This window comes from Heterocephalus glaber, unplaced genomic scaffold (assembly GCF_053883595.1).
Source record: "Heterocephalus glaber isolate CG9 unplaced genomic scaffold, H.glaber_assembly_v1.0 deba00001465, whole genome shotgun sequence".
Classification (NCBI taxonomy): Eukaryota; Metazoa; Chordata; class Mammalia; order Rodentia; family Bathyergidae; genus Heterocephalus; species Heterocephalus glaber.
Window position 1 is genome coordinate 22,752,492 of NW_028258312.1, and position 23,893 is coordinate 22,776,384.

General features: G+C 42.6%; 1 protein-coding gene and 1 long non-coding RNA gene across 9 annotated transcripts in view; one reads left to right on the forward strand and one right to left on the reverse strand.

Annotated features, from left to right (window-relative positions):
• The window catches only part of Adgrv1 (adhesion G protein-coupled receptor V1), a 483,421-nt gene that overhangs the window by 207,801 nt on the left and 251,727 nt on the right, over positions 1–23,893 (reverse strand). The gene's annotated exons all lie outside the window — the stretch shown is intronic.
• LOC110348504 (uncharacterized) lies at positions 2,950–11,148 on the forward strand. 2 transcript variants are annotated; one of them, XR_002393794.2, is made up of 3 exons: positions 3,011–4,232; positions 4,857–5,920; positions 6,794–11,148. It is a non-coding gene; the product is annotated as an uncharacterized LOC110348504 (long non-coding RNA). The 2 variants fall into 2 exon arrangements; XR_015438968.1 differs by having other exon boundaries at positions 2,950–4,232; positions 4,857–11,148.

The window sequence follows — 23,893 nt, forward strand, 5'->3', positions numbered from 1 at the left end:
CAAGTACACGGAAGGGCATCAGTACCAAATTGGCAACAGAAAAACACTCTCACAGGAAAGGATATAATTTGCAAATCTGGATTTTTTACATGACCAAAAAGAGATGAAAGATAAAAAATAAAATTGAATAGCTTATACACTGCATTGGCTTAGATGATAATGATGATAATTCCAAGGTATTTCCCTGCCACTTAAATAGTACTATTGATGACAATGTTCCCTGTTTAAGAATATAAATTTAAGAGAATATTGTAGTGCTAACCTCCACGCCAATCACTTTCACAAAATGATGACACTGAGTTCTTCCTCCTTCTCCATTGTCTTCTCTGTGTAACAACACGGAGAGGCCTAGCGTGAGATCATCAGCCTCCAGGAGTACGGTGACTCTGAAAGCCACCTATATATCTATATATATATCTATATAACATGAATATAAATACAACAGTCTCTGTTGAGAAAAGACAAATCTAACAAAGACAAATCTTTGAAAGATTAAGGTTAATCTGAGTCCTGATACACATGGTTAAAATGTTAGTTTTCAAAATGTTCAGCATCACTGGTCATTCCAGAGATGCAGATGAAAACACTGAGATTCCACCTCACCCAGAAAGAATGGCTGTTATCAAGAAATCAATCATCCAATAACAAATGCTGGTGGGGCTGTGGGGAAAGAGGAACCCTACTCCACTGCTGGTGGGAGTGTAGACTGGTACAACCACTGTGGAAATCAGTATGGCGATACCTCAAAGAACTAGGGATAGAGGTCTCTTTCAACCCAGCTATTCCTCTGCTGGGTATCTTCCCCAAAGAATTAAAAGAATCATACCACAGTGATATATGTGCACCCATGTTCATAGCAGCACAGTTCGTAATAGCTAAAGCTTAGAAACAGCCCAAATGTCCATCAACTGGAAACTGGATAAAGAAGATGTGGGGTTTTTTTCTATAAAATGGAGTACTACTCAGCCATAAAGAATGAGAAACTAGTCATTTATAGCTAAATGGATGCATATTGAGGCCATACTCATAAGTGAAATAAATAGGACACACATGTGTAAATACCGAATAGCTTCTCTAGTGTGAGAAACTGAAAGAGTAAATAAGGATTAAAAGGATTAATAATGAATAATTAGTAATCTGAAACAGGAAAAGGTCCAAAGGGGTAGGGGTGGCGGGAGGGGAAGGGGAAAGAAAAATTATGAGAAAAGAAAAAAAATGGAAACAAAGTATGTAAATAGGGAAGGGTGGAGGGGTGAAGGGTGCACAGGTAATGGGGAAAAAAAATAAGAGCCAAGATACATCATGTACAGGTACAAGCACCCAATGATAAGTGTAAATGTACTGTATACCTAAAATGTACCAATAAAAGAATTTAAGGAAAAGTTTTCATGGAAACTTAATGAACAAATAAGTAGAGGCATATTAAATGTTAATTAACTCTTAATCTCAGTCATTGAACAAATGCTTTGGGTTTGGGTGTGGCAGCTCTATCTGAAATACCTGGCACTCCGGTGTAGCCCTTGCTATGGTTTCTTTCCAACATTGGACACACCTTGTTTAAAAGGCAAATGACTCACAAGAGGCTGCAATCCAAGATGATATTCAGCATTTAACTTGCTAATGATATCTCAGATGTAGCTATAGCTTCTAGTATGAAAAATAGGAGTTGGAGGATTAAACACCATGGCTTCTATTTCTCACTAGAATCAGTTTTGGAAAAATAATACAACTACAGTAAAAGGAATGTCAGATAAGGTAAGAGGAGAAAGGGCATTCCCTGAGGGGTTGTGGATTGTGTGCCAACATCAATAAATGTTACTCAATGTTTGTACCACTTAACCAAAATAAGGCAAGCATGGAAGGGGTGAAAATAGCTAGATAAGAAAGGAGGAAACAAATGCAACTAATATAAAAGTTGAGCAAGCAAATCTGTACCACAGTGATAAAAACACCAAGTGAAACATGACAGCCAACATCACGTAACACTCTCTGCAATGAAGGAAGACCAGCTGGGGCTTTCTTCCTCCTGGGCCCAGCAGGTTTGGCCATACCATTCTGACTTTTGCCAAGAACGTCTCGTTTGGTCTTTGAACACTTTTATCTGCCACAGGACACGGTCATTTTACATTGGATTCAGTTACTCATTTTTTCAAGACAATGTTACACATACCCATTATTTTATGTCCTAATGATGCATCATATGGAAGAAAAACTTGTGGTTCCTACAAATGCTCACTGTAGTAATGAGGTAGAAATCTACACAGATATTTTTGTTTAGCAATAACATAATGTTATCATAGAGTGATATAAGGATCAGCTTTCTCTTGAAGTTCACTGCTCCTTTTAGAGGGAAACAATGACTTTTTACATCGAACAGTTCCACATTGAATACAAACCCCATGCAACAGGCCACACACTGACATTTGATAATGTAGTGACTCGCACGTAGATGACTTAACAGTACTCAAAACGGCCAAATGTCGGGGCACTAATCAAGAATTAAGAAACACTGTCTGATTTATTTGTTTTTATATCCTTCCTCAAGTCAGAGTATGTGAAGAAATGTCTATTTTATCTCTGTAGTTCAGGACAAGCCTATGTTGTCATTTTTCCACACCAAAAAAAAAATTAGCTGGAATATGGAAGTTGTTTTTTTTTTAATTTGTGGTACAAAAATTCTACAATGAATTATATAACTAATGGAGGTAAATTCTGGTCAGTTAATGTTAAACATTTACATATAATCTAACCCAAAGCTGGTGAAGGAAGGATGGGAGAAAATGGAGTTGAATATCACAACTCTGTGTTTGGCTGGCTATAGCGCTTGTTTTACACTTTCAATATCACATTAATCTTTAAGTCTCACCTAAATTCTGGTGAGAACAGTTCTTGGCCTTCCACTAGGGACAAGCCAACAAAGCCTAATCCTTGCTTCTCATAATAAATGTGCATTCAGTGCCTACTGTTAGGCAGGCCCCGCATGGTGGGAGCAGCACGCTTGGTCCCAAGTGTATGACCTCGAGAAGAAGAGAAATGAGTAAATAACCACAACATGCTGAGTCCTACAGAGATGAGAAGAGGAGCTGAAAGGACCCTGTGTGCTGGGGAGGACAGAGGACAAGGAAGTCACCGGACCTCCTCCCAGGAGTGGGCAGAGGACCCGTGACAGGAAGAGCCAGGCCCAGCGAAGAACACTACAGACAGAGGCCACTGCAGCCGCCAGGTTCCAAGGCACAGGGACCTTCAGGGAACCAAGCGCGGACAGTGCAAGTGGCGCTGGGAGCAGGGGTAGAGTGTGGTGGGCAGGGCAGGGCAGGGCAGCCTGGAGCTGGCCGCGCTTTGCTCCTCTCTTCAGACCATTAAGATGCTGAACTGAATTTGAAGCAAAGAGGGACGCTAGAATACAGTTTCCATGCAGGATATGCATGGTGTTTTGAAAAGATAATACCAGCTCCTTCCTAAGCAGAGACAAATTGGTAGGGAGACATGAAACATCTGGCCAATTAAAAGGCTCTTTCGGAAGTCACTCGAGACATATGGCAGGCTGGACCACAGTACAGGAGATGACTCTGGGGAAAAAAAGCAGATGAAGTCACGGCACCATGAAAGAGGTAGATGCCTCAGAACTTTCAGATAGACCAGATGAAGTGTCGATGGTAGGCTGCATATGCAGAGGAAGGAATGAGCAACGCCTGAGAAACTGAATGACAGTCCCAGCTGTGGAGGGTTCTCTTTACACAAGTCAAGTCTGAGGTACCTGGGACACATCCAGGAGGAGCTGTCGAGAGACAGCCAAGTATGCAAGAGTAGAGTTTCACAGTGACTCGTAGTGGTAGTGGAGCAACAAACCTGTGAGGCACGGTGCACACAAAACAGTTAAAGCTTAAGGATACGGCTCAGGATGAGATCACATAGGGAGAGACTTGGGGTGCTACTTCTATAATTTTAGTACAGAGAAAAATTTCCTCCAAAGATTCCCATTTACTAAGTTCGGGGTGGAGACTTCAATCTGCATTTCTATTAAACTGTCCGGATGACTCTCAGCCCTGTACCGCTTTGTTAAATACTGCACTGGAGACAGAAAGTGTGTGAGCCCCGGACAGAGCCGCCCAGCTCTTGCAGTTGGAAGCTGGCCAGAAGAGTCGGAGAAGCTGAAGGCAGATACCAACCAGGAGAATGATCTATGAAACTGGAACCAGCTTCACAGGAAGAGCGACTGTTAGGAGCTACTGGTAAGAATGGGTCGGAGGGCCTTGGAGGCAGTTCCTGCCAAAGCCTGCCAAGATGGGGCCTCCAGAATAACACACGGTATGAGTGCTGGAAGCTATCCAATGAATCTGTGCGTTGTCACTAGGAGAAAAAACTATGGAAAACATCAGAGACTGAGCTGTTGGCATCTTCTAAGGGCAGCGACATACGTTGCTGTACTGCACTCTCCTGAGTGTGGCCAAGCGGGCCAGGCTGGAGTAACGTAGATCTTGCCTGACTCACTTCTAGCTTCCGAGGAGGAGGGGAGGGAGTAAGGGCACCCCTGTTCCCCTTCTTCCCCTGTGCTGTACTCAGCATGGCCTCAGGACCTGCTCACTCCTCCTTGAGCAACAGGCTAAGAAAAGAAAGGCCAAGCAAATGACGAGGCAGACTCGTTTCCATTTCTTTCTCTAACCTGGTGTTCAGCTGCCAAGCCCTTGCCCGTCCTTCTGTCTCCACATGACCCTGGGGCTCAGAACTTGCGCTGTTCAGATGAATGAAGCTCCCACTTCCCCACAGCTCGCTGCATTTCACCTAGGCTTGTGCAGTCACCACCTGCTCCTGCTCCACACAACTATTATACTCTCATGGCTTTATTATGTCCCCAGAAGTGCATTCCAAGGAGCTTCTGAGGAGGCAGACTTTAATCTGAAGGACTTAAACTGATGTCGAGCATTCCTGCAGTACCACGGAGAAGATACATGGAGTTCGGAGAAGGCGAGATCATCAGCCAGCACCCTACAGATTGCTATCTAGCTCACCCGGAACGCCCAGCAGACGGCGAGAGGAATCCAAGTTAGTCACTCAGAACAGGCAGACTTTTAAAAAGACTGCCAAGAGATTAGAAACTGCCACAGAAAGCTGATTTCACACTGTGTGATAGCAGAGAACTCCGGAGCAACAAGCACATCTCAGCGTCCGCCTTGGGGACAAGCTACAGAGCTCCAAAGACTTTCTTCACCAAGTAGAGCTGGAGGCAGTCCTTAAATGAAGGGCTGCACACTGACAACAAGCAGGCACAGCTAATCAGCAGACGTGTGTGGGAAGGCCAGATGTAAAGCGCTCCAGGACCTGGAGGTCTGGGGTGAGCCTTCCAATTCAATTCAGGAGATACTGGAAATCACAACTACCACAACCTTGGGCAAACGCGACACACAGGACCTCAGTGCCCTTTGGGGAGGCCCTGTGCGGCTAATCAGGGCAGGACTAAGTTGCTCAGGTTGCCAGGCAATAACACCATCTAGGGATTTCAGCAGTCCTGGCTTGCTGTGGAGGGAAGATGACCGGGATGCAGAATTTTCCATGCCAAAACCACAACAGACCTAGGCAGATAGGGACAAGTCAGGGACTCAAGGTCACCTTAAATCCAGAGAGTTATTTGTTTTGCGCCTTGGGCTTGGGGAACAAAACCCAATGACAACGTGGGTTTTGTTAAACCCCATGTTTAACAAAGAGTTGAAATTAGTAGGTGGGTTTGGGAAAAACAGGCAGCACCTAAGGAATAACGCAGCCATTACCAGGACATTCTTGAGGAGCAGCCGGAGGGTCAGGGCCATTAACTGACACAGGCAGCTGGTGCACGGCACAAACACATCTTCTCAGTGTCTCACACCAAACAGCACGGTGACGATGGATCAGCAGCCCTTGAACAGACCGTGCTACGAAATAAGAGGTATGGGGCAACTAATGACCTAGCTGTGTTGAAAGCAACACCCTGAAGTCTAAAGATAATCATGTTAGATATATTTGTATATTTCTCATCTTCCACAGCTTTAATCCATAGAACCGAGTTCCTTCAGAAAAAGCAAAGGCATTCATTCCATTGTTTGGATGTGAAACGCAAACACGCTGAGCACTTTATCATGTTTAAGCAGGAAAGTAGGAAGGTACCCAAGCCCCAACTGGAGTTTCACCCTCTGTAACAACAGCATTCTTGACATTTTAAAATAGGAAATAATGGAGATGAGCATTTAGGTCTATGATGAAAAAATATGTACGCAGATGTGTAGTGGGGAAAATGGGCTGTGAAGCGACAGAGTGTGGGTTACACCCTGCAAGCTCCACCTACTTGTAGGCAGCAGGCTTCGGGCAAGATTATGTGTTGCCACATCTGTAAAGTGCCGATTAAAAAGGTAAAGCCCCTGCTTTCGGCAGAACAGTCTATAATAGTTCTTTTCCCCATCTTGTCCAAAGTGAAGGAGAGAGATCCAAAAAGATGCATTGAAAGTTTTGTGGAAAGCCACATTCAGAAAGGAGAAATCCTTTTAAGCCAATTATAGGAAGGGAAAATACCAAACGTGACCTTAAAATGTATAAATAACTTTCAGCTTGAAGGTGAATACATTAAGGTAAAAAGTCTTCTCTTTACAACCGTGAAGATATCTGTAATTTTCCACTATACAGAAAATTGAGATGTGTCCCCACTGACTTAGTTTTTAGTGTAAAAGTTGGTTTATTTTCAAAACTTAAAGAAAAAAATCTCTATTTTATCCTTGATGCTTCTTCTTTCTAATCTCAAATCATTTTTTCCAAATTTATTTTCCAGAATTTTCCAGGTGTGGTGGTATATATCTTTAATCGCAGCACTCAGGAGGCTGAGGCAGGAGGATTGCTGCAAGTGGGAGACCAGCCTGGGCTATGTAGTGAATTCAAGGACAGCCTGAACTACATAGTGAAGTCCTGTCTCAAAACAAAAACAAAACAAAAACCCCAAATCTGTACATCTACCTTAGGGACATCTGAGAACTATTATAATTTCTGAGCATCTCCTGCACACAGGGCACCAGTCTTTCCTCCTCACTAGGATCAGCTGCTCAAACTCCACCGCTCCTGAGGTATTCAGTGGAAAAATACAAGACTTGAAAAATAATTTTCCTAAGGCTCATAATGATCAGGCAAGCCTATTAAACGGGTAGCACATTTAATGAGCACTTAAATAAGATTTCTAACAGCCTAATAATTAGACTCTTCTTTGACCACCACCACCAAAAAAAAAAAGAAATGTCAAACTAACAGGGTCATAATTTCCGGCAACACTGATTACAGGTGCTCTGGTCTTATCTGTTTTTTCCCCCCTTTATTAAGCCAGAAATAATAAGCAAATATGAACCCTTTTAGGGACTCATCATTTAATTTCTTTTGAAAAATCACACAGGTGAAATCCAGCAGTTTCTGGCAATGTACTGAGGTAGGATCGAAGAAATATAAAATATTCCATCAATTATCAACTAAAGATGTGGCACAGAGCGAAACTCTACACTGGTGTTTACCTCATGGCCTAGTGGGACAAGGGGTGGAAGCACAGGATGTCACGATACCAAGTTCACCTACCAATAAAGAACACAGCTGTTGAGCAGGGGTGCCCAGAACAGAACAGGGCACTGCTAACATCCGTCCACTTTTCAGGGTCGGCTCACCTACAGACTGAGAGGCTACTATGGAAGGAGAAGTTTGAGGTCACTCAGTACCTTGACACATGAATGATGCTTCCTAAAAGTACAGCACACTGGGGTGGTGGCTGCTACTAGCAAAAGGCAGAAGTTATAGTTCCGGGAGGATGAGAGAACCTGAGCTGAGGGGTGGTTCAGGGACGGGCCTCCAGTCCCATGGTTCTCCGACGGAGACCTGAAACGGAGAGAGTCCAGGCCCTGCTTCTCCGTCAGCGCGCACCACCTCCCACAGGAGAGCTGAATCTCCCAGCCAAGCTTCTCGGCATTCAAAGGCAACGTGAATCCATCCCAGGGTGCCAACCTGGATATTTTTATGCCCTGTCCTTTCTGAAGCGAGGGTGCCACTGATCTTTTTTTTAATTGGCTCAAAGTGCTTAAATGGCTTTTTAAATGAGCTGTCTTTAACTGAGTTGAAATTTAAAATTAAATACAGTATACGCCATTTACCATTTGGCAGAATGAAAGGATAAAATCACAAAAAACAGAAAAACAGCACCATGAAGAAGACTGAAACTCTGGGAAACTCAGAATGAAATGGGGGAAAGCCATTCTTTTGATGAAGGGAATTAGCACTTCCCATACCCAAAAGAACTTTACGGCACATATTTTAACGTTTAAAATAGAACTGAACCTAAACTAACGAATCTCTTAAAGAGTTTTACTCCTGTAATATCATACTGTCTTGTTGTGAATGGATACCGCTTGTTCTTTTCAAATCTTTTGCATTTATATCTCATTTTATTTGCTGATACTTCTCCTGTTTTCAAAATGTGCGTATGGATTGCTGTTCAAATGTGCGTGACAAGTGGGTTTGCTTGCAAGTATAAGGACCTTTCTTCCTATGTATCTCAAAACTTAAAGATGGTGTTGGGTGGGAATCTTAACATTTTTATTCTTATCAGTACATGTTTGCAATACATACCGATTACATTCCTCATGGGGAGCCGGTACATGTACATAACACATTTTAATTCTATGTGCCTTCTCTCCACCCTCTCTATACCTCTTGCTCCTCTTCCCTTTTGCAAAAGAATCGATCTCCCTGTTTCCTATTATCTACTTTTTACTTTGCTCTTTATTTATATTTTGGGTTTCTCATATAAGAGAACCTATGTGATATAAAGCTTGTCTGTCTGATTCTTTCACTTCACCTTCGCTCCTGTGTGTAGCACCTTGGAATGAAGTGGCAGCCGAGACCCACCTCTGGCTGATAGATGCTCCCTCCCTCCCTTCCTTCTGCACCCAGGCCGGGTGAAGTACACACAGCTGAGAGCTCTGACCTCATTTCCACAACCCCTTCCCCAAGCCCATCTCCCAGCGGCAGGAGATTCAGCCCAGGCCAAAAACTGCTTGCAGGAAGCCGGTCAATGGCTTCTCTTCTTGTTTGTGCCAGTCTGTCCGCAGGATGAGATTGAACAAATGCGGTCAGTCCTTACCCTCAAGTACACTGTGGTCTGTGAGTGGAGAAAGTGGAAACTGCAGCAGCATTGCGTGCTGGCTGAAATGTGCTCTCGGCCCGCATTCCCAATCTGTGGAAATCCCCAGGGCCCTCCTCAGATTACAATCTTGAGGATGCCGTCAGGACTGCGTGGGGTTGGTTAGTCACTGCTTATTTGTTTAATCTTATTGGCATGGAACTCAGACGTGCCTGCAAACGTAGAAGTGGTTTTTTAATTTTAACTCTGACTTTCCCTAATTACCCGCAACAGTGATAAAACATGCTGCTCACTGCATGCCAAGCCATTCTTTGGGGAATCTCGAATGTGCTCAGAGCAGACTGGCAGCACCTCCTTAACCCACCCAATTCTCCGAGCGTGCAGCTCCTGCAGAACTGCAGTGGTAAACAATCCTCTCTTCAGCATGCTTCCTCTCCGGCCAGTGCTGACGCAGGCCTCTGCTGAAGGGGGGCCAGGGAGGACCAGGCGGCTGCGTGGACACAACTTGGCAGCCACTTGTAAACTTAAAGAGAGTAAACCGAGCGTCAGGGACCACGGGGAGGGTCAATTGCTTCCTCTTTCCCAGTTTCTCAAACTGTTCGAGTCCAGCTTCCCTCTCCCTAACAGCAGCTGCTTCTGACGGAAGTCTATTCTCTTGAACTTGCTTCTATTTAGGAGAAACTGCTTATATTGTTTTTCTCAAGCCTATTAATAACTTGGAAAAGAGGTACACAAGCTGAATTTTAAATAACACCACACACGTTTTCCTGTGGTGTTTTCATCATGTTCTAGGATCTGAATTCTATCTTTCCTTCAAGACTATGAATTCCATAGTAAATTCACAAAGGGTAATAGCATGGAAAATATACACCGGATGTATTCACTACAGTGACACAGTTGGAGTTTTCACAATTTCACTGTGTTTTTTCCCCAAATTTACTCCTAGGGATTACATAATAAAAGGCATATAAAAAGTAGTATGGAATTAATATTTTTACATAAATTTAAATATGGCAATAAAGTTATATTTATTTGTGTCATTGTGGGTCTTTAATATATGATTGTATTTACACTTGATTAGCTTTTGCCTATTTTTTTCGATTGAACCAATAACAAAGGGTTACTTGGGACTGTTTTGAGGTCTTACTCTTTAAAATATGAACTAGCTTTGCATCTCACCATAGAATGAATGGTTCCACTTCTGAGAGGTACTGGCTTAGTGCTACAATAAAAGACCCTTAAGCCCCAAATCTAAAACCCTATTGACACCTTACGGAACAAAAACTTCTAGTTTTTCCATAAACAACAGTGAGGAACTGGATATTTTGGCCTTTTATACTAGAGCAGTTAACACATGACTAAGAAAACGGTGTCTGTGGAATCCAAATTCCTGCCCTAGCCTAGGGACACCTGTAAGAAACCCTTGTTTCCTATTTCTTTCTCCCACATCAGCTCTTCTCAGGTCTGTAAACGACCCTTGTCTCATTACCAACCCTGACCCTTCCTCTGCTGACCCATCCCTGAACCCCCTCACTAAACAGCCCAGTCCGGGTCAGAGCAACCCCTGCGGCGGTGGGCACTGGACGCCACGCATCCCCTGCCTTTACTGACATCTGTGCTGCAATTACAGATGGAGACTCTGCTCTGCAGGACGTGCATCTTTCAGGATTGCTGAGCCATTCCTTTCTTGCTAAAGACCCCCCTGGCCCTGCCCCGGCTGGGCTGGAACAGCCCCCTTTCAGCAACTCTTCCCACTGCATGCTCTACAGACGGTCACATGTGCCGTCCACTCCTGTGTCCACCTCTTCATTTCTGGTCGTCTTCTGCAGACTGCAGACTGCTTGAGGCTCTCAACTGTGTCCTACGTCTTTTTGTCTGTAGTTCCTGGGATAAAGCCTGTTGTATTACATGTGGCACAAAATAAGCTAAGAACAGCAAAATGAGACAAATTGAAATTGTGTTCCAAAAAATTTCACAAAAGCCCTCTTCTTTTTGCTAGAGAATAAACTGGTTTTCTGCTCCGCTGAAGACTCACACCCAAGGTGGTAAATGGACTTGCTGGCCTTCGTCTGACTTTGCCCATATTCACACATGAGTTCAATAATTAACCCTGACAGAGGCTTTCAAAGGAGCAATTCCTCCCGCTCACAGTGGGAGCTGTCAAGTGTTGAGGGCGTTTTTACCGGGGCCTCATGAGTCACAAGGGCAGTGCTCACAGCAGCCCAGGTGTAGACAGCGTCAATCCGCAACTCGGGGCTCCTGGGGTGAACCCAGACCCCTGAGGCTCAGAGTGCAGAAGCCACATTAGCAGGGCCCGCACACCTGCCTGAGTCACTGGCTGTGCTTACACTGCCCTTCCTCAATAAACGATTACAGAACACTTCCCCAGGCAGTCAAGGTGGCAAAGGGAATTCACTGACACTTTTGGTTTTTATATAAAGATTTCCATGGCACAAAAATCATATTCCTTAAATGCAAAGGCATAAATTAAAAAAACATGTTAGGGGGAAATGGAGATTCGTTAATTGATATATCTCATTAACCTGGTTGTTTTCAAAACCACAGACATTAAACTTGTGGCTACTCACAGGTTAAAATGCTTCTGGCGTGTGGTATAAGATACAAGAAACTCAAACTCACTTTTAAAAATATGACCTAACCATGGCAGGATTGTGCATGATGTACAGCCGTATTACAGTACATTGGGATATTCCATCCCAGCCTCATTCCAACACGCTACAAGTGTCATGACCTTGTCCCTTACATCCTCATTTAATGGCCTCTATCAATTATTTTGGCAGGATGTGCATTTACGAGTTAACTATTGAGGAGAATTAGCAATTACAATTAGTTAATACCTATCATGAATGTGTACACAACACAAAGCTTGATTCCTATGGAATAAAGGAAGATTGTAGGACAACCTGCCCTTCAGACTCCAATGGTCATTCTCACATCTCTCACCTTGCTTCTCAGGGAGAGATTACGAGAGTCGCTCTAAGGGCCAACGCTACAGACTCTGTCCTCAGACTTCAGGTACCTTAACACTGATGCGCATCTCGCCTGCAGGGAGCCACCTGAGCCCAGGCAGCTTTTGCCTTGTTGTTTTTTAAAGAAGTGAAAATATAGGAAGTGTTTATTTTCATGAGAAAACAGTGACTAGTCAGTTTCAGATTAATAAAGAACATCTTTACAGGCCAGGGATTTAGCTCAGTGGTTCCGCTGCCTGCCCCGAAAGCGCAAGGACCTGAGTTTGATCCGTGGTACCAAAAAAACAAACAAAAAAAGAACGTTCTTTAGGAGCAGGCATAGAATTTTCTGTACCCTCATTGTTTCTCTCACTTAACCAGTTTTTATTGAGAATCTAGTATGTGCCAAATAGCTTTTTATTGGTACTAGAACAGTAATAAAAGAGACAGACAACTCTTGATCTAATAGAGTTGATATTTTAGGACAGTGACAGGGAACCATTCAGACTGTGCTCAAACCGCAACCACCCAAAACCCACTTTTTTCCCCCTCCATATCTTGTTTTTATTTTTTTTCTTTAAATTCTTTTATTGGTACATTTTAGGTATACAATACACTTACATTTCTCATTGGGAACGTGTACCTGTGCATGATGCATCTTCGTTCTTATTTTTTCCCCCTTCCCCTGCTCTCCCTATTTACAAAGCCTTTGTCTTCATTTTTTCTTTTCTCATCATTTTTCCTTTTCCTTCTTTCCTTTCCCCTGCCCCTCCCACTACCCCTACCCCTTCGGACCTTTTCCTATTTCACATTATCAATTATTCACTTTCATCCTTATTTACACTTTCAGTTTCTCACACCAGAGAAACTATTCAGTATTTACACGTGTGTCCTATTTATTTCACTTAAGAGTATGGCCTCAATGTGCATCCACTTAGCTATAAATGTCTCTAGTCTCTCATTCTTTGTGGCTGAGTAGTATTCCATTTTATTAAAAAAAAAAACCCACATCTTTTTTATCCAGTCTCCAATTGATGGGCATTTGGGCTGTTTCCAAGTTTTAGCTATTACAAATTCTCCTGCTATGAACATGGGTGCACATATAACACTGTGCTATGATTCTTTTAATTCTTTGGGGAAGATAGCCAGCAGGGGAATAGTTGGGTCAAATGGGACTTCCAGTCCTAGTTCTTTGAGGTATCTCCATACTGATTTCCACAGTGGTTGCACCAGTCTACACTCCCACCAGCAGTGGAGCAGGGTTCCTCTTTCCCCACAGCCCCGCCAGCATTTGTTACTGGTTGACTTCTTGATAGCAGCCATTCTTTCTGGGGTGAGGTGGAATCTCAGTGTTGTTTTCATCTGCATCTCTTGAATGGCCAGTGATGCTGAACATTTTTTCATATATTTATTTGCTGCTTTTACTTCTTTGAGGAATGTCTGTTCATTTCAGATGCTCATTTTTGAATTAGGTCTTTGAATTTGGGGGGTCTGATTTTTTTCAATTCTTTATATATTCTAGATAGTAGTCCTTTATCTGATGTACAGCTGCTAAATTTTTTTTCCCACATTGTAGGTTGTCTCTTAGCTCTGTTGGTGGTTTCTCTTGAAGTGCAGAAGCTTTTTAGTAAGATGAGATCCCATTGTTGATTCTTTGGACTAGTTCCCGTGCTACTGAGATTTTGTTCATAAAGTCTTTTCCTATGCCAGCATCTTCAAGAGTTCTACCTAACTTATCTTCCAGAAAGTTTAGTGTTTCTATTTTAATATTTAGATCTTTAATCCATTTTGATCTTAGTTTAGTGCATGATGATAAGACATGGGTTTAGTTTTAATCTCTGGCAGGTTGAAATCCAGTTTTTCCAACACCATTTATTAAATAGGCTATCTTTCCTCCAGTGAGGATGGTTGGCTCCTTTGTCAAAGATGAGGTGGCTGAGTATGTCTGGAGTTGTTTCTGCATCTTCTAATCTGTTCCACTGATCCTCAGGTCTGTTTCTTTGCCAGTGTCATGCTGTTTTTATCACAGTGGCTTTGTAGTATAGTTTCAAGTTGGGGATTGTGATACCCCCTGTCATGTCTCTGTTGCCTAGAATTGCTTTTACTATACTAGGTCTCTTCTGCAAAACATTATTTATTATTTATTATCTCTTATTTATTACAAAGTGAACACTGTAGTTAAATCTGAATACTGATGTTTTAGTTTAGAAAAAACAACTGTTATCCAATGTTCTGCTGCTGGGGTGACTTGGCTTGCGTGCCAACAGAGAGGGCTCTGCGTGGCTGCTGCTGTACAGGTGCCATAGGTTTGCCACCACTGCTCTAAGAGATGGGAAATGGGGAGGGAGAGGAGTACAAAATACAGCACAGGAATAAGAAGACTTAGATGTGGGCATATGAGTAACCATAACAGCGACAGGCCTCTGGAGTGGGGGTACTTGGGGAGGCTCCTCAGAGCTGGTGACACCCGAGCTGAGAGTCAATAAAGGATGCATCAATGAAAAAGCAACGAAGGGACAGAATGTGGGACAAGACTTCCCATGCAGAGGCACTAACTAGGACCCAGGACCTAGGAAGAAGGGGAAGGTCATGACCTGTGACTGGTGAGTGAATCGGGTCAGAGGATGGGCAGGCACTGACCCTTGGGTGGATGGAAGTCACAGGTTCATTATGTGCAACCGGAAGTCACTGCAGGGTTTAGGGTGGGAGAATGATTTGACTGTACTCTGCTTTAAAAGGAAAACTCGAGCTGCTGAGAAGAAAATGGATTATAAAGAAAGAAGCCAGAGTACAACACCAGAAATGGATGGAAGGGAGTTCTAGAAAGCAGGTGGCTTAAATGAGTTTGACAACAGAGAAGTCTGAGAGGAGGCGACATAACTGAGATCCATTCTGGAAGGAAAGAGAAAAAATGAGTTTAATTCTCACAGATGGTCAACTCTCTGAGCGTTCTTTTAAAAAAGGCAATCCAGACCCAAAAGCAAAGTTTTATCATATTGAGATAAAGCTGAGACATTTGTACCAGGCATCATCTATCATTCAACTTTGACTCCTGTGTTCTGGAAGGGTGAAAAAAACAACCGGGGTGGCCAGGGCCTCAAGGCGAGCCCTGTGGTTGATGCGGAATTTCTTACAGTTTCTCTGCTGAACCCCACAAAATTACTTGCATGAAGCATCTTCTGTGGATGACATCCGGCCAGAAGACCCTTGGCTGTTGACCTGTGACATGTAAATGTTTCACACGTGCTGGAAGCAAGTCCCCCACCCTGTGAGGCAGAGCATGTCCCGGGAGAGGATCTTCGGGGGCTTGGCCAGAAGGGCGGACCTCTAGGGAAGGCTGTCTCACTGTCAGCACTGCTGCGAGTTTGCTCTTCCACCTTTCAGTACACTACCTGGCATGCAAAGGAATAGTTTCTTCTTTCAGGAATTTAAAGCCTGGCTAGGCAGACAGGCAACTAAATCTAAGACTCTCCCTGAGAAGAGCAGGCAGTTACAGCTCAGAAGGCTCGGCTCCCTGGATTTAAACCTAAAAGCTAACAGTGTAAGGGCCTCATTGAAAAGTTTCACAAAGAAGGCCAGCTCTCAGAGAGAAAAAGAGAGTGCTGAAGGAGGCCTACTGCTTGCACTAGCCTAGCAGCGACAGACAGTCCTAGGGCAGCAGAGGGAACGTCAGAAGAAGCTGCCCTTAGGCTCTGCTGACGTGGAGGGAGGAGCAGAGAGCTACTGTGGAATGTGGGCCTTGCTGCAGAGTCGGGGTCCACAGGCTTCCCAACAGGGCCCTGGGGCGAGGAACACAGACTGGGGTGCCCCGTGTTTCTCATGTGCAAAGGTGACAGAAAGACAGCGACCACCTGCACGGAAGGTCATGAAGTTTGCACAGAATGGAGCATTCGCCTTGTCCTAATCCTCGGTGGCACTGTTTCATGATACATTCCTATTTTAGATTTCCAGAGTATACACACACACACACACACACACACACACACACACGTTAGACTCTCACTCCACATATTACTGTGTGTATTTTAAGTAGGCATGCATTTACACACACACGTACATATAATCTATAAAGTTCTAACAATGCAACACAAACTCTTAATAAATACTTTCATCAGAGAAAAACACCTCTTTGAAAAACATACACCAAGCCAAGTTACTGGTAATGTCTGCCACGGATAGTGGAGAGCAACAGAAAGGCCTCACACACGAGGTCAGGAGAGAGGTGGGGACAGCCCCGACAGCAGGAACCTCAGGGCCCCCTGCGCTGCAGTGTGTGTGTGACGCCCGGGGAGCCGGGCCCCCCGCAGCTGCCTGCGTGTGGTCGCCGCGCAGCCTCTCCCCCTTCCTGAGCGAGCTCTGCTGTCTATCTTTGTAGTGGCCCGCGAGGCAGGCATTATCAGACCTTTGCCAAGGAGGTTTTTTTCCAATGCAGCTCTGAGATGTTGCCCATTTGTCCTTCTAATTCCAAAACTGGGACTCGTCCATGTTTGTTATTTAAAGTTCTTTAGAGCTATCATTAAAAATGCATAAAAACGGTTTTTCTCATACCCTGATTTTCCCTAGTTAGAGACATCAAAAGAAGCCCTTTAAAAGTCAAGGATAGTTTATGTTTCTGAGGCTGTAATAAAAGATTCCAAAGTGGTATTTTTCTGGTAAAGGCTGGGTTTGCTTCACAAATTTTCCTAGGAACAAAAGCCATGTCGCAAACATGATAATGTCACTGTAGCCTCATTCACAGTATTACTCACTCTTTCTGTTGCTTGGCTACTTCAGCACTTGGGAAAATTTGAATTTCCCAGTAGTGTGACCATGATACTATTTTTATATCTTCCATGTAGTGAGAACAGTCCATTTGGGCTGAATTTTCAAAGCTTGCTAAGAAAAAGGACCTGGGTTTTATTTTTAAATTTATTTTTATTTTTTTTTATTTTTTGAGACAGGGTCTTGTTATCTAGTTCAGGCTGGCCTTGAAGTCACTATGTAGCCCAGGCTGGTCTTGAATTTGCATCAACCCTCTTGCCTCAGCCTCTCAAGTGCTGGGACTATATAGGTGTGCGCTACCACACCACGCATGGGTTTTACTTTTAAAGAAAAGGCAAATTTGATAAAACAAAATATATACTAAAAAAAGCAAAGATAAAATACACACACATATACACACACAAACATAAGTGCTACCTTATGTTCACAAACAATTTTTTCCACCATTCTGGTTGCAAACCGAATTGGACAAGAACCGAGACAACTTTCTTCATAAAGGTCAGCATCGAACCTAACCATTAAATCTGATTCGGTTCTCGTCCAATTTGGTTTGTGACCAGAATCGTGGAAGGAATTGAGTTTATGAACCAATGTGCCACCGTACATATGTGGAATGGAATTTAATACTTTGCTCAATACTCATTTAATGCAATTTTGAATAAAAAAATTGACATCCCCAAAGCTCATACTTGTGAACAGCATATTAATATTTTGAGCTGTAAAAAGGATTATAAAATTATTTGACAAGTTCTGGCTACAGATTTGTCTCATGATTGCTTGCAAGGTCACATGGTGATCAACAACAATAACCGTAAAAATGCAGGGGCATCACAGAAATTCAGATTTAAGAAACGAGGAAGAAGATGCTCGCTCACAGAAAGCTCTGATTTTCTCCTAAATGTAATGATGTTGAGTTAGGGCACACTAGCCTGGAGTTATTTGCCTTAAAGATAAACACATTCAAAGCAGTAAATCAAAACAAGGGCCAAAGAGAAGCTGACTGATTTCTATTACTTTTTCCTGGTATGTTTTTAGGAAGTTCTCATTCAAGCGAACAAAGAGCCAGCAGGGACAGGGAGGCCTGCTTTGGCGGAGGACCCAGAGGCCGGCCTCCCTCCTGCAGGCCTTCCGGTGTCAGCACCACCACGCTGTCCCCTCTTCTGCCCCACAGCCAGACTTCTCTCTGGTGTGGTCTGAAGTCTCTTCTGTTTCTTCTTGGCCCATGAGCTCTAAGTTTTCCTAGTTTCCATCACCTCTCTCCAGGGTTTCCAGGGACCTTGTTCTTGCTAAATCTGAGGATTAATCTCCCACTGATGATCAATCTTCCCATTTGAAGACTTCTCCTTCCTTGATTTCAAAAACTTTCACTATATTACAATTCCCTTAAAATGATCTTTCTCATTCCACTAACACAATTTTTAAATACTTAGGGTTTGGAGCCAGGGAGACTTGGATTAAAATCTTTTTCCCTGAACATTCTACCTATGAGGGCTGAGGCAGGTAAATGAAGCTCTCTGAGTCTTATTTTTTTCATCTCTGGAATATGAATTATAACAGTAACCACTTTGTCTGGGATAAATAAGGCAACACAAGTAAATCACTTAGTTCAGTGCCACAAAGACAAGCCCTTAAAACTATGAGGAATCGGATAATCAGTTTCTCTGTGCGGCCTCAGAATACACAGTATCTTACGTGTCAAGACTTGTACATTTATGTAGACAATAGCTAAATCATTAGGGAAACTTTAAGCTCCTAATGCCTCAAATTGCACTTATCTTTCTCCAACTATTATACTTTAAGCCTTTCCTATTTAAATCAAATTAAATCTGTAGTTCACAGTCACCCTAAAATCTTCTGCCTTTGGTGATAAGAGCAAATTTCATATTGAAGAAACAGGAATTTATCTGGATATCCTCATAACGCCTCATATGTTCATAGCTTTTGAAAGGTGACTGAAGCATGGGGATGCTGTAGTTAGTTGTGGTGTTAGGCAAGGAGGCCTGGCCAGAAGGGGTGGGCACTGGGGCGTGCCCGGCAGGGCCCATCTCCCTCCTTGGCTCCTGACTTCTCTCTCTGCTCTCTCTTTCCCTCTGCTATGACCCTGCCATGCCATCCTGCCTTGGAGCTGGCCAACTATGGAGTAAAAATGTGAGCTGAAGTAGACCTCGCCTCCTCTAGGGTGTGTCCCAGAGATGAGAAAGTGGCCAACACATGAACCAGCACAGCAGAGCAGTTAAAACAAGGCCTGGAGGCCGGCGGCTGTGTTCAAATACCAGTTCTGTCCCACACCACTACTTGGTCCAGGGAAGGTAATTAAACTGTTTATGACACAACTTCCTCATCTGTAAAACAGGCATTTTAGTAGTATCTACCTTCTAATCCCTACCTTACATAATATTCAGTAAGTATCATATTCATGCTTATTAAATAAGATAAAATTTGCAATGCAGCCTTTTGTTGTTTAGAGAAAGGAGACAAGAAACTGCAAAACTTCCACTAAGCAAAACAGAACATTTCTCCGTCTTTAAGTTCGCATCAGCATCACCATCATCTAAGCTCACAGCCCACCACAGCCAGATGATGGTCACTGCTGCCACCTTCCCTCTCTAAGTGAACTTCCCTAATTCTAGCGGCTCGTTTGCTTTAATCCACTTTCTGAGGGAATGCCTCACTGCGAGGTCAATCCTTCAAAAACACTTCTCTCATATTGTGACTCCAGGGAGCATGGCGGATGCTGACTCCTCACAGTCCTCGGAGAGCCAGCATCTCCTCACTAGCGGGGAGGACTTAGCTATTTCTTGGCACACATCCACAAGTCTTCCCAAGTGCACCTCGCCTGTTCACCTCAGCCTCTGTGCCTTATTCCTGCTTTTCCCCCTCCTAGAATGTGCCACTGATTTCTTCAAACCTCATGTGTACTTCCGGTCAGATTCTATTTCCTCTGCGGGTTTCATGCATTTGTGATCCCATGCAGCACCCTGAAGAAGCAGCAGTCTTCATCTCGGTGCACATAGTTGAATCATATATTAGTTTGCTTGTTGTTATGGCTTATGTCTAGATGCCTCCCCAAAGCCTCATGGGGTCATAGGTGGGACTTTTGAGTGCTGTCTAGATCTAGGGTGTGTGGTGTGGTGATTAAGGGTGTGTGATTACTAAATTGCACTTTGGCATAGTTCTGGGTGTGCATAATGGGAAGGCCCACCCTGGGTGTGAGTGCTACCTGCCCTAAGGGCATGTAGCCTGAATAGAATATAAAGGACAGAAAGAGGGCTGCTGTTAATGCTTGCTGCTAGTTTCTTCTTTTCTTGCTATTTCACTGCTTTGCTGCCTTCTGCCCACCATGAACTGTTTCTTCTGTGTGATACCCCTCTGCCTTGGAGCCAGCCAACTATGAACTGAAACCTCCACAAACTGTGAGCTACAATAAACCTTTCTACCTTTGACTTTGGCTATCTGGTATTTTGTCCCAGCAACAAGCAAAAGTAACTAAGACACTTGTCCAAGGACCTTTTCCTTCTTAGACCCAGGGGAGGGGGGGGAAGAAAATCAGAAGAAAGCAGCAAAATCTAAAAAGTTGGCTTCTTAGGAGTAGAGAGCAGGACAGTGGTCACAAAAGCCTGAAAAGCATAAGAAGGGAGAATGAATGAAGAGAGGCTAGATAATGAGGACCAAAATACAATTCCATGGGAAGGATTAGTTTGAGTGTTCTACTGCACCACAGGGTAATCAGAGTCTACACCATGTTAGCATATATCTCAAAATAACTAGAAGAGTAGTCCAAAGATTCTCAATATATAGAAATGATAAATGTCTGAGGGAGTGGAAATGCTGGTTACCCTTATAATTATAAGGGTGTATATATATATATATATAAATAAAATTATCAAATATGTATCAATTAAAGGGGCAGGGATTTAGCTCAGTGGTTCCACCGCCTGCCTTGAAAGCACAAGGTCCCGAGTTCAATCCCTGGTACTCATCCCCAAAATGTATCAATAAAAAACTTTAAAAAGAAAAAATAAAATGCAAGAAAGAACTAACAAGGAAAGATAAATATAAGTAGTTTCAAGGCCAATGGTGTTTTCTTTTTCTGATATTTTAAGTGAAAGTAAAAATTTCATTAACAGGCTTTTTTAAATAAAAGTTTTTATAGTAAGGAAAATAGGTTGATAGCTTGGTTTTACTAATAATAATTACAACAGCAATGTCAATAACACCAACAAGAGGTATACTTAGATTATAGTACAGTTAATCCAATTCTGAACCAGCTGGGTGGGGAAACACCCCTGATTTACTGACTCTGTGTCTGCATTTTAACAAGCTCCTACACTGAATTTAGGAAGCACTTTCTTGCTCCATTTACATCTGCACTAAATCATAGATGTTCTACTAAATAATAACCCTTTATGCTTCTCAAAGTCCCACTCTTCAAGGCAAGATCCATTTTGACCTAGTAAATGTTTTTGTCAGTAGCAAAAGTAGAAATAACAAAGCATCATCTATTATAAGTGAGCAACCAAAACACCTAAGAAAAATATCCGTTCAGATCAATGAGCATTTCACCATCTCTTCTCACTCTGCTTCCACTGGTCAAAATAAGCAAGACAGACACATGTCTTCAGGCCCTAATCACGCAGTAACTTTCTTGAGTTAATGGTCTCATGGGAAGAGGGCAAGCTGCTTGGGAAACAACCAGGCCCTGTCTTATTGGGAAAGAGCTGGCATTTGGTCCATCACAGGGGCTTCTGGTCTCCGTCACACACAGACTGTGCTCGCAGGGTTTCTCACAGACGTCAGATTCTCAGAACTAGGATGGCACAAACCAAGGATTAAAGGAGACTCTCTTAGCAGGGGAGTGTGCGCAGGATCCTCCCTGGGAAACAAGATGTCCCAAAACAACATCCCCAAATCCTGCAGAATGAGAAACTGGACAAAAGATACTACCAGTTCAAGTTTTGCTACCTTCCAGAGAGCAGTCTTCTGAATCTCAAAGCAATTCTCTTTTCCTTTCTTGAGGGAGGGCTATGTTGCTGAGACTCCTGACATCCAGTGGTTGACAAAAATTAAATGCAAGAATTTCAAATTCTTAACTCTTTGCACTGACACTGGGGTTCAGACAATGTACAGGCTTGCAGGCAAGTGTGATCCTATTTATTTACACAAGTTCTCTCCTAGACAAATTTGTTACTCAATTTCAGAAAATGCATTTAAGTCAAACAATGAACAGACAAAAACAAATGTTTCCCCCCTTGTTAAGTATTACTAATCAGAGTAAATACAGTTCTGTCTTATCATCATGTTTTCAATGAGGAAATCTCTGTTCTTTTTTTAGATTTGGAGAATTGCTTTTCCTGACAGAACCCTGGGACTGAGAACCCTGAACTGCAAACTTATCCTTTGTCTAAGTTGTTTACCAGCCTTATCAGGGCACATGTAGCTTGGCAACGTGATTCAGAGATTAAAAACCCCAAAGATATATTAGATATTTTTTCCCCAGAAATATCACCCAATGCTATTAAAATGCTATTTTTCACATCATCCTTGAAGCAAGTGATTCCACAATTTCTAGCTCTTTAATCAGTTTCTTGCAAGTAAATAAGGAAAACATGCCTTGGCATTGAAAAATAGTGCATATTTTTTGATAAACTACTAAAAACAAAGGCCTTATCTCAAAAGTCTTAATCATGACATTCCAATAAACATATTTTTCTTTATCAGCAACATAATTCTTAAAGCTTATCACAGGATAAATATGATCAGAGTAATTTTATGAAGTTAACTATAAACAGTAAGTGGTAACAGGATATATCCAAAGCCAGTTACACGACAAGCTTCCCCATGTTACCTTACGAATGCATAGTTTAATTCTGAATAAAAGGCATAAAAAGACAAAGGTAGGAAATCACAAATGTGCATTTGATGTGCTGTGGAGAAACACTCTCTAGCCCAAAGAAATACTAGGAAAGTATAATATCAAGTTTTTGGGGTTTTTTTTTACTAAACTCTTATCACTGCTAGACTGATCAGTTTTGAAAAAAAAAAAAAAACTTCTACTGCCCTCTGCTGCTGATTCATGGTCAATGCAACTAAAAGGTGCTAGAAGGTATTCCAGATTAAAACAGTATCTTGTTTTTTTATGTTAATATTTTTCAATAGTACATGTTTGTAAAACATAATGTTTACATTACTTGTGTGGAGTTGGGACATGTACATAACACATTGAATTCCTTTTTCCATCTTCTTTCCCCCCTTGCCTCCCTGCCTTGACTTTTAAAGCAAGAATAATTTTCTGGATTTTTGTCTACCTTCCTCTAGCTATGGATATAAATACAATATATTATATATAATTAATTATAGGTATAATATTTTACATACTTCTAGAAGTAGAGAAATAGAGCCAGACTTCAGGACATTTTCTGGACTACCTGATTCACTGATACATTATTCCACACATCCCAACAGCAAGCCAAGGATTAACGCATTTCCATTTTCTTCCTTTCTCATAAAAGCCATCTTAGTCCTAGGTCAGCAATACCAATTTGCAGCCACAAGATCTTGGTGGACCTGTCTGCAGAGCACTCACAACTCAAACACTCAAGATGACGCAGAGCCATGGACTAACTCTGTGTTTGTTGCCTTCTCTAGAGTGAATGTAAACCCTAAGGATGGCACCGTAACACTGGTGGAGGGTCCCAAATAAGAGACCACTGCAAGGAGCTGTAACTGGAGCTAGACACACAGCTTTAACATTTAGAATGTGGTACAATCAGCTTCATCTCTTATCTTGAAGCATCTGAGAATTTTTTTTATTTATTTCACATCCACTGTCATACAATGTGTGATTTTTCAAGCCACACTGCTTCAGCTATTCTAAAAACATGCATTTGACTAATGATTGTCTTCAAAATCAGTGTTAAGTATAATGTGACTCAGAGAAGCAATGCCCCGAAATACACATGTGGGGTCTTTCTCTCACATCCCTAGACATGAGCAGATTTGTCTGCTGGCACGCAGAAGAACTATCTGTAAC